The 11702-nt window shown below is 43.9% G+C and overlaps 1 protein-coding gene across 5 annotated transcripts in view; it reads left to right on the top strand.

Moving 5' to 3' along the window:
• Positions 1-9799: 9799 nt before the first annotated feature.
• The window catches only part of SGSM3 (small G protein signaling modulator 3), a 43780-nt gene continuing 41877 nt past the window's right edge, over positions 9800-11702 (top strand). For all 5 annotated transcript variants that reach the window (XM_055329473.1, XM_055329471.1, XM_055329470.1 and 2 more), the window contains exon 1: positions 9800-9903. The gene's annotated coding sequence lies outside the window, so the exon portion shown is untranslated. The remainder of the gene's footprint in view (positions 9904-11702) is intronic.

Genomic DNA, 11702 nt, shown 5'->3' with positions numbered 1-11702 from the left:
CTCACTTCATCTTTCTTAAAGCTTGTATATCAGAAATTCTAGTTGGGTCTATTGATTTCATCAGGGCATTTGACAATTAATCCTGGTACTTAGATTAATAGGTGATTAAGCCGGCTGTAGCCAAAGAAGATCATTAAGAACTATCCCCCACCTGGAAGGAGAGTACTGGTATTAGTCCACAGGCCTCTTATCCTCAGCCCCATCCAATTCTACATACTGTTTCAGCATAGATGAAAATGAAGAAATGTATTTTTTTAAGAGATTTTTATTTTATTTATTTATGAGAGAGAGAGAGGCAGAGACACAGGCAGAGGGAGAAGCAGGCTCCATGCAGGGAGCCTGACGTGGGACTCTATCCTGGGTCCTGAGGATCGGGCCCTGGGCTGAAGGCAGCGCTAAACCACTGAACCACCCGGGCTGCCCGAAGAAATGTATTTATCAGATTTGCAGATAACACAAAACTAGAATAATTAACCAATACATGTTTTTGGTAAGATAACTAAAATTTTATCTAACCTGAAATAGATTGAAATGATGTGGCCAAAACTAAGAAGAAAAAATTAAGATAAATGTAAATTAGTCTTAAATTCCACTATAGTCTTACTGTTCCACACTCATGGCATTATGTTCCATTTTGGACACCCAGTCTGAGAAACAGAGATAGAGAGCCAACCTCCTGAGAAAATGTTGCCCTATGAGGAGTGGTAAGGGAATATTAGGGCCCTTGATCCTAGAGGAGAAAACTTGTCAGTTTTTCACATATCACCTTGAGGAAGAATAGTGGCTGAGGTAGCTATTGCTACAGTTGCGACCCATACCCATTGTTGAGGATCAGGCTGGCTTGGGCCCAGACATTGAAGCTACTGTGAGTTAGTGATTCTCCCTCTGCCCCACCCCATCCTTCCCCTTCAGCTCAATCAGAAGCCAGACAACCTAGTTGTCAGAAATGGGAATGTTGAAAGGGATAAGAGGCTGAGTTGACTCCAACCATATACAATCAAAGGTAGTCTGGGATTGGACACCTGGGTGGCTCAGTCAATTAAGTGTCTGCCTTTAGCTCAGGTCATGATATCAGGGTCCTGGGATCGAATCTCTCATCAGGCTCCCTGCTTGGTGGGGAGTCTGCTTCTCCCTCTCCCCCTGTGTGCTTCTCTTGCTCCCACTTTTACTCCCAAAAATAAATAAATAAAATCTTAAAAAAAAAAAAAAAAGTCAAAGGTAGTCCAGGGTAAAGAGCTCAACCTATTGGAAAGAAGAATAGGAGACAGCCCTTAAAACCAAATTCTAAATATAGGTCAATGTAGCAAGTAAGCTTAGAGAGCATGGAGCTGTAGAAGGTCTCAACTCTTTCAGAAGCAGTTTACTATTCTTTTCGTGTGAATCTTGAGGGGGTTTTTGAAACTGCTAATTCTGGTGTAAGGAATTAACTCATGGGCTCTGATCAGGTATTGTCTACTTCTCAGTGTGGGCCACATTAAGAGGAAGTAGCTACTATGAATGTATCTATAATCTGAGAAGTTACGTTATATACCAGACACACTGGGGATACCCGATACCATGGATTTTACTTCAATTTCCTCACAGAAAATAAGAAAATAAGATGACAGTACTGTGATGATTGTTAGACTTCTGTTCTCTAGCAATTGGTAGTTTGGCTGGTTTTTTCTTCTCTGGCATTTGATTTGGTTTATTGTACTTTCTTTCCTCTTCTAGTCTTTTTTGTTTTTATATTAATATACTTAAGTTATACTATTAACATACACAATTTTTTATTTTTATTTATTTTTTTTTAAATTTTTATTTATTTATGACAGTCACAGAGAGAGAGAGAGGCAGAGACACAGGCAGAGGGAGAAGCAGGCTCCATGCACCGGGAGCCCGACGTGGGATTCGATCCCGGGTCTCCAGGATCGCGCCCCGGGCCAAAGACAGGCGCCAAACCACTGTGCCACCCAGGGATCCCAATTTTTTATTTTTTTTATATTTTTTCATTTAGATATATATATATATTTTTTTTTTTTAGATATATTTTTTTTAAGATTTTATTTATTTATTCATGAGAGACATAGAGACAGAGAGAGAGACAGAGGCAGAGGGAGAAGCAGGCTCCATGCAGGGAACGTGACATGGGACTCGATCCTGGGTCTCCAGGATCAGGCCCTGGGCTGAAGGCGGCACTAAACCACTGAGCCACCCGGGCTGCCCCAATTTTTTATTTTTTTATTTTTTTTTTTTAAGTAATTGATACATACAGTGTGGAGCTTGAACTTACAACCCCAAGAACGAGATTGTATGCTCCACCAGTTGAGCTAGCCAGGTGCCCTTCCCATTTAACTTTTTTTTTTTTTAATATTTTAGTTTTTATTTTTTTGAGGTGATCTCTAGGGATGCTTGGGTGGCTCAGCGTTTGAGTGTCTGCCTTTGGCTCAGGGTGTGATCCTGGAGTCCTGGGATTGAGTCCCATATCGGGCTCCTTGCATGGAGCCTACTTCCCCTGTCTCTGCCTCTCCCTGTGTCTCTCATGAATAAGTAAATAAAATCTTAAAATTAAAAAAAATAAAAATAATAAAAAATAAAGTGATCTCTACACCCAACATGGGGCTCAAACTTACGACTCCAACATGAAGAGTCACATGCTCCACCAACTAAGCCAGCCATTTAACATTTTAATTAAGGGCACTTGGGTGGGCTGTATGTTGGCTAAGAAGAGAACACTCAGGCCTTCTCAAAAATTTGATTGAATTCAGTTTACCAGTTACCTGAACTCCAGGATCTGAATCAGCCAGAAATCAGGATCTGGACAGACCATGGGGTAACCAGATTCTGTTCAGCTGCAGTTAGACACCTAGGTGTTTACTGCTGGCTTCCCCTGGCTGATGGTAGATATCATTTAATAACCAGGAGAGTCTCATGTCCTTACGTGGAAGCACAGTGCTTAAGTGTTTCCAGATGGGTGATACAAATCCTAGATGAATGTGAGGACTAGCTGGCTGAAATTGCATAGCGTAGGGTCTGACATGAAGAAAGACTCAGGAAATGTCATTTTCCTTTCCGAGCCTGGGGGAGTTTACCAACCAGTCAGGGAGCAGGCTAAAATTTGAAGAGGAGACTGTTTTAGTTTACCTATCATGGAAGAGAGTACATGCTGAACTTGAACCAACCAAAGAATGGAGAATGAGTCAGCATAAAAAATAAATAGGAAAAGTTGGGACACCTGGCTGGTTCAGTTGGTGGAGCATGGCACTCTTAAAAAAAAAAAAACCTGGAAAGTTACATAATGAAATACTGTGTGGTTTCTTGCTTGATGAATTTGAGGTGGCTTTTCTTTTAGCTTTTGTGTATTTTTTCAGTTTTTTTTTTTTTAAGATTTTATTATTTATTTGAGAGAGAGTGAACATAAGCAGGTGGAACAGCAGAGGGAGAAGCAGACTCCCTGCTGAGCAGGGAGCCTGATGTGGGGTTTGATCCCAGGGTTCTGGGATCATGACCTGAACTGAAGGCAGATGCTTAATGAACTGAGCCATCCAGGCATCCCTTTTTTCAAGTTTTTAATGCAATTTTTATTTAAACTAAATTGTAGAATATTTTTATATTGCAAGGATAGTACAAAGTTCCCATACACCCCATACTTGATGTCCCTTATTAACATCTTACATTAGTATGATGTAGTCATCACAATTAATGAACCATTATTGATACATTATCAAAGTCCTCAGTTTTTAGCTAGTGTCCTCTTTTTTTATTGTAGGATCCTATCTAGAATAAATTATATTTAGTCATAGTAGTATTTTTAAGTACTGGGATTCATATATATTCCTTTCAAGGTATGTTCTCTATCAGAGGTGTGGTCTAATGGATAGAAAATTTAACTCAAATTTAGCTATTCTGGAACATAACTAGAAGTCCAGACAGATTTGGGTTTTCCATTCTGGATCTGGTATGATTTTGTTCTGATGACCTCATTAAGTCCTGTGTACAGAAAAATTCTTAGAGGCTAGGTTTCTGGAAGAAAATGTGTAAGTGGTGAATCTAGGTGATTTGCCTTCATGATAAATCCAAACTCAGGAAGAAAATGAGCTGGGTTCTGGCCCAGATTTCAGGATGAGCACTTAAGAGGACATGATGATCTATCAGAGCCTACTTAGACAAAAGGTCAAATAAGAAGTGGGTTTTTGGGTGAATGAAAACAAGAAGCCCACTCTATCTTCTCATTTAAGAAGACATTTTGGCCTTACAAAAACCGTATTGGAGGGGCACCTGACTGGCTCAGTTGGGAGAGAGCATGTAACTCTTCACCTGGGGTGGGGGTGGGGGGTTGTGAGTTTGAGTTCCCCACATTGGGAGATTACTTCAAAATGAAACCTTTAAACAAAATGCATATTTGATCTGCTCTCTTAGATTCTTTTAGATTCTGATGCCTTTCTTGGTACTGCATATTCTATTATATATATATATAAAATATTCTATTATATATAATATATAATAGAATTGTTTCTAATATTTATATATATATTTATACACACACACACACACATATCCCTCTTGTATGGTAAACCAGAAATTCTGGTTAGGTAACATCCCAGGCCAGGCTGGGGTGGAAGGAGTTTGAGGGGATTCTTGGAAACTACTGTAGACCTGTAGACCTCCTTGTCCTTAATCCCCACAACAAGTTGCTTAGGAAATAAGATCCAGTTGAATAGCGGTTTTAAGTAGCTACATGTGAGATTAGGAGGGAGATGGGGACCATGAATGCCTCTAGTTTGTCTCCCCCCATGAGTGATCTAGCCTTTCGTTGCTGTGGCTCTAGGGTCCTGAGAAGTTTAAAACCATGGGAAAATGTTATATCTCTCCCATGGTTTTAAACACTAGTTGTTTAGTAGTTTAGCCTTAAACTTTAAAAAGTTGTAATTAGGATAGTGCTGGTTATAAGAGCACAGACCAAATGTATTTAAAGTATATAAAGCAGGGGCACCTGGCTGGCTCTGTCAGTGACTCTTGTGATCTTAGGGTTGTGAGTTCAAGCCCATGTTGGAGGTAGAGATTACTTAAAAATCTTAAAAAAAAAATGTAAAGCAGAAAAGCAAACATAAAAAATTCATTCATAGTTTCTTTTTCTTTTTCCTTATTTTTTAAAAAGATTTTATTTATTCATGAGAGACCCAGAGAGAGGGGCAGAGACACAAGCAGAGGGAGAAGCAGGCTCCATGCAGGGAGCCCGATGCGGGACTCGATCCTGGGACTCCAGGATCACGCCCTGGGCCAAAGGCAGGCACTAAACCGCTGAGCCACGCAGGCATCCCTCCATAGTTTCTTCTTTTTTAAAAAAATATTTATTTATTCATGAGAGACACACAGAGAGAAAGAGGCAGAGACACAGGAAGAGGGAGAAGCAGGCTCCCTGCGGGGAGCCCGGCATGGGACTTGATCCTGGGACTCCAGGATCATGCCCTTGGCCAAAGGCAGCGCCGAACCGCTGAGCCACCCAGGCGTCCCCCTCCATAGTTTCTTAAATAACTAAGTTACTCTTTTTTTTTTTCAAGAAAGGAGTTAAATCATACTTTACAATTAGAAAGCTTTTCCTTAGTAGTTATAAAATATATTATGGGCTTTTTAAAAGATATTTATTTATTTAAGATTTTTATTTATTTGAGGTAGAATGCAAGAGAGAGCACGAGCAGGAGAGGGAAAGGGCAGCACCGGTGGCTCAGCAGTTTAGTGCCACCTTCAGCCCAAGGTGTGATCCTGGGGTCCTGGGATCAAGTGCTGCGTCAGGCTCCCTGCATGGAGCCTGCTTCTTCCTCTGCCTGTGTCTATGCCTCTCTCTGTCTCTCTGTGTCTCTCATGAATAAATAAAATCTTTAAAAAAAAAAAAAAAGAGAGGAAAAAGGAGAAGCAGGTTCCTTGCTGAGCAGGGAGCCCAATACAGGACTTGATCCCAGGACCCCAAAATCATAACCCTAGCTGAAGGCAGTGGCTTAACTGAGCCACACAGGCACCCCTAAGATATTTTGTTTCTGATCCAGAAGTCATACTTTTTTTAAGATTTATTTGAGAAAGTGAGTTCTCAAAGGAGGGGCAGAGGGAGAGAGAATCTTCAAGCCGACTCCCTGCTGAGGGTAGAGCCCAACACAGGGCTTGATCCCAGGACCCTATATGATCATGACCTGAACTGAAATCAAGACTTGGCTGCTTAACCAACTGAGCCACCCAGGAGCCCCCAGATTTCATAATTTAGCACTTTTTTTTTTCAGCACCCTACTGTGTACTAAGAGTACAATGGTGAATAAGTCAGTCTGTCTTCCTGGAGCTTATGGAGCAATGTGCTGAATGGCTCCTCAATAATGGGACATACACCGTTTATTTTTTTTTTTAAGATTTTTATTTATTTATTCATAAGAGACACAGAGAGAAAGAGAGTCAGAGACACAGGCAGAGGGAGAAGCAGGCTCCATGCAGGAAGCCCGACGTGGGACTTGATCCCGGGACTCCAGGATCACGCCCTGGGCTGAAGGCAGGCATTAAACCCACTGAGCCACTCAGGGATCCCCACATACACCGTTTATCATCTGAACACATTACAGTTCATTAAGCACCACTGAGAAAAGGTGCTCTTGAGATGTAACTTCAACAAATCCACACTGCTCCCCTTGGTTTTATTGTCTTATAATCCACCCTTTATCATGATGCAGATGCTCCTTTTCCTACCAGCTTGGTGCTTGGTTGAATTTCTTCATTGTACCTGGCTCCATCCACCCTTCCTGTGGCAAAAATTGAGAAGGGCTTTGCCTTGAGTAGCATCCTATGAAACTTTTAAGAATGTGCCATTTTTCTTTTTTCGCTTTTGTCCTCTAATGAAGGTGAAATATGTATGTTGAATTCTCACACGGCACTTAGAAAGTTTCATAGAATTGCTAGCTAGTCTGCCATTTCTTAGAAGTACTGGTTTTCTATCTCCTGTGGCTGTTGGACCTGCCCAGCTTTGTTTTTGTTTTGTTTGTTTTTAAATAATCTCTATACCCAGTGTGGGACTCAAATTCACCAGCCTGAGATTAAGAGTTGCATGTTCCACAGAATGAGCCAGCCAGGTACCCCTGGCCTACCCAGTATTGATCTCTGATAAATATTCCACTGGAATGCTAGAGGAGGGCTGGAAGCTTTATTTGGCAAGTATTGACAAGTCCTTAGTTCCCTTTTAAGTGTGTAGGGAAAGTTAGCAAAAATGAAATGCTAATGGTTCATTGCAAAAACCTAAGGGGCCCATGCTGAAGCTAGCATTACTTAACCATTGAGTTTTGACACCTCAGCTGACGTGACAACTTGTCTCAAGAAATTGTGTTCCTCCATAAAGATAAACTTAGGAAATACAGCCCCTGCAAGTTGTGAGATGACATAAAAGGATGTTACCACACTAAAAAGAATGGAATTTGTTGCACTAAGGCAATGGGGTGGAGGTTGGGAGGCGGTGCATTGGTTTTGTTTAAGAAAGCAGAATTTGGGGACACCTGGGTGGCTCAGTGGTTTAACATCTGCCTTCGGCCCAGGGCGTGATCCTGGAGTCCTGGGATCGAGTCCCACATCGGGTTCTCTGCATGGAGCCTGCTTGCTTCTCCCTCTGCCTGTGTCTCTGCCTCTCTCACTCTCATGAATAAATAAATAAAATCTCAAAAAAAAAAAAAAAAGAATTTGGAAAGGAAACTGAACTTGGCCTCAGAAACTGGGTTCAGATCTCTGCTCTGCCACTTACTAGTTTTCCCAGGTCCTCTAAAATTCAAATGATAAAATTCACCCAGCTTTCACAGGGATGTTGTAAATAACATGACTTTGCAAAGTGAGCCTAATACAGTGAGGTCACAACTGAGATTGCCTTGTATGTGTAGACTTTGCATATCGTTCCATTCATTGACTCAGGCATCACCCCCTTGGAACACCAATGGGAACCCATGCTTAGATTAATAAGCAGCTTTAAAACTAAATTTATCTCTTCTAAGTAGGGAGACATGTCTAGGAGAACACTCCTGAAATACTATGCTTTTAAAAAGGTGACCTTCCTAAATGGTGATAAACTCGTTTTCTTTTCTTTTTTTTTTTTTTAAGATTTTATTTTTTTAATAATCTCTACTCTGAATGTGGGACTCAAACTCCAACCCCAAGACTCAGGAACATGCTCTAGAGATTGAGCCTGCTAGGCCCCCAACACATTTTTTTTTCAGGACAGAATCTCATGTCTACTAGGACCTGCGTATCCTATGGAGATGGGCCTTCTACATCCCTGGACTGTTCATTTGTACTGTGCCTTATTTAACATTTTCTCAAACAGCATCTAGTTCTCACGACCATAAGTTCACATTCTCATTTTATGGATGAGCTAAGTGTTAGTGTGGTTGAGTGACCCAAACACAGGCTTCTGACACCCCCACCCCCAGGTTATACATGCCTGGAGAGTGAATTTCTTTGGCATGCCCTCAACCAAATTTGTTCCAATTTGTGGCTCCTTCCAGGGCTTGTGAGTTCTGTAAGAGTGGTTCGGACTGGTCTAGGCCTGGTTCTGTACACCTGTGAAGAAAGCACTTAAATATTTAGAAAATGTAAGGGCTGAGAATGGGGAAAATTAACAAGGCAGGAAAACAAAAATGTTGGAGAGGATGCGGCGAAAAGGGAACCCTCTTACACTGTTGGTGGGAATGTGAACTGGTGCAGCCACTCTGGAAAACTGTGTGGAGGTTCCTCAAAGAGTTAAAAATAGACCTGCCTTAGGACCCAGCAATTGCACTGTTGGGGATTTACCCCAAAGATACAGATGCAATGAAATGCCGGGACACCTGCACCCCGGTGTTTATGGCAGCAATGTCCACAATAGCCAAACTGTGGAAGGAGCCTCGGTGTCCATCGAAAGATGAATGGATAAAGAAGATGTGGTTTATTTTTTTTTAATTTTTATTTATGATAATCGAGAGAGAGGCAGAGACATAGGCAGAGGGAGAAGCAGGCTCCATGCACCAGGAGCCCGACGTGGGATTCGATCCCGGGTCTCCAGGATCGCGCCCTGGGCCAAAGGCAGGCGCTAAATCGCTGCGCCACCCAGGGATCCCGAAGATGTGGTCTATGTATACAATGGAATATTACTCAGCCATTAGAAACGACAAATACCCACCATTTGCTTCAACGTGGATAGAACTGGAGGGTATTAGGCTGAGTGAAGTAAGTCAATCGGAGAAGGACAAACATGGTCTCATTCATTTGGGGAATATAACAGTAAAGGGGAATAGAAGGGAAGGGAGAAGAAATGGGTAGGAAATATCAGAAAGGGAGACAGAACATAAAGACTCCTAACTCTGGGAAACGAACTAGGGGTGGTGGAAGGGGAGGAGGGCGGGGGGTGGGGGTGAATGGGTGACGGGCACTGAGGGGGGCACTTGACGGGATGAGCACTGGGTGTTATTCTGTATGTTGGCAAATTGAACACCAATAAAAAATATATTATTAAAAAAAAAAGTAAGGGCCGCTCCTTTCCAGAGTCCTGCCGCATCTGTCCTGCATCCCAACCGCCGGTCCACTCCATATTGCTCTGAGCTGCTCGGGCTGCAGTGCACATGAAAGTCCAGTGGATATTGCTGGGCTAAAATTGGGCTTCGGAGGACTAATGTGCCCCACCCCCCGCTACCGCCAGGGGGCCGGGTCTGGGCTAGGAAGGAGGTTCCTGTGTGGGGTCCCGGAGGACTACAGCCCCCAGCATGCTCCGCGGCATTACCCCCCCCCCCCCGTCCCCTCCCGGCCCGGCCCGCGTGCGCAGTGGCGCCGCCGAGCGCTGACTGGGTCCGAGCGGTGGAGCCGCGAGTCAGACCCAGGTCGGCACTGAGGTGGCAGGGACTGGCGGCCGCCAGGTAGACATCCCGCGCCAGGCAGGTGAGTGCGGAAGGAGCGGTCTGCGGAGCCCGGCGCCCACACCCGCCCCTCCGCTGGGGTCGCGGGGGCGGCTGTGGACCGACCGACCGCCTGACGGACGGGCTGACGGGGAAGACCAGGGGAGAAGCGCCGCCCGCGGCGGGGTTAGTCCTTGCAGGTGCCCGCGTGGGATGGGGCGCCGGCGGGGGGCGCCGGGCTCCGGCTGTCGCGGGGCGGGGCCTGCGGGGCGACGGCGGGACTCGGACCCGCGTGTCGCTGCGCCCCCGCGTCCCCGCCCGGGCCGGGGGCGGCCTCGCAGCGCGGCGGGCGGGAGCGGGGAGCCTGGGGGCTCGAGCCCGGACGCAGACCTCCCCCTCCACAGCTGCGAGCGGTTTCACAGAAGGCGCACCTCAGGCGGGGGGACCTCTTTCTTTTTCTTTTCCTTTTCCTTTTCTTTTATTTTTTTTTATTTTTTTTTTTTTTTAAGAGCTGCCTCGGGCACCTTTGAGCTGCGGGCTCTTCCTCAGGTTTAACTTGTGACTTGACGTTGAAGATTCAGGTCCGGGGTCAGAACACAGGCTCAGATTCAGGCCGAGACTCGTTACACCTGGGGAAACTGAGGCGTGTATTAGCCGGGGTCACTCAGCGTGGTTGGGATTGGAATTCCGAAAATTATTCTTTTTTTTTTTTTTTTTTTATGATAGTCACAGAGAGAGAGAGAGAGGCAGAGACACAGGCAGAGGGAGAAGCAGGCTCCATGCACCAGGAGCCTGACGTGGGATTCCATCCCGGGTCTCCAGGATCGCGCCCTGGGCCAAAGGCAGGCGCCAAACCGCTGCGCCACCCAGGGATCCCCCCGAAAATTATTCTTATACTGAGTTTAATGATCCAGGATGCTTTTTACATGGAGGAAGAAGAGATGTTTTGAAGTTTGTTTTCTGTGATGGATGACTGTCGTATTTTCCAGTCTTTGAAATGTGTGGTGGGTTGCTGGCTTTTTTGGGGTTTGGTGGGTTATTAAAGATGTCCTGGAATATCCTTAACCCTTCTTTCTTATTCTTTCTTGGTAAATTCAAGTTCCTAATAAGACCTTGATTCACAAAAACTGAATTTCCAACTTTGACTTGTTTGCTTGTAGCTTTTATTTTTTAAAAAAGATTTTATTTGTCTTAGAGTAAGCAGAGGGAAAGGTTAAGAATCTGAAGCAGACTCTGTCCTCAGCAGGGAGCAGTACTTGGAGCTGGATCCCCAGACCCCAGGATCACCACCTGAGCAGAAATCGAGTCAGATGCTTAACTGACTCAGGCGCCCCTACTTGTAGCTTTTAGTGATTGTTTGTAATTGAGTTTGTAGATACACATACATTTCTTACTTCTGTTCCTCCTCATCTTCTTCTTCCTTATCTTCTAGCTTTCTCTGAACTCTAATCAGTAATTATATCATCTTTGTTTTACGTATTTATTTCTCTTCTCCGTGATTAATTTGTAATTGATTCTAAATGGAGGTCGTTATCTTTCCTGTCTTCCAATAATCCTAGATATATGTAGGCTTTTCATCTTTAATTGTCACAGTAGCCTGGAGATGCGTGATACGGTTAGGAGGAAGGTGTGAGGTGTTTCTATTGATCATGTATGGATAACAGGTGAACATGACCCATGACCAGAGTATTAACTTTAGTATATGTGCTGCTGAGATGAGCACGAGAGCATTAATTTTAAAAGGCTATGAACAAAAATTATTTAAAATATTTAAAAAGCATACTAACCTTGTGAATTTGGAAACTTGTCAGATGGCGGAAAAGTTGGTTGAACCCGAGTAGC

Source organism: Nyctereutes procyonoides, unplaced genomic scaffold (genome assembly GCF_905146905.1).
Source record: "Nyctereutes procyonoides isolate TBG_1078 unplaced genomic scaffold, NYPRO_anot_genome, whole genome shotgun sequence".
In the NCBI taxonomy this organism is placed as follows: domain Eukaryota; kingdom Metazoa; phylum Chordata; class Mammalia; order Carnivora; family Canidae; genus Nyctereutes; species Nyctereutes procyonoides.
This window is presented reverse-complemented; position numbering and strand designations above follow the sequence as displayed.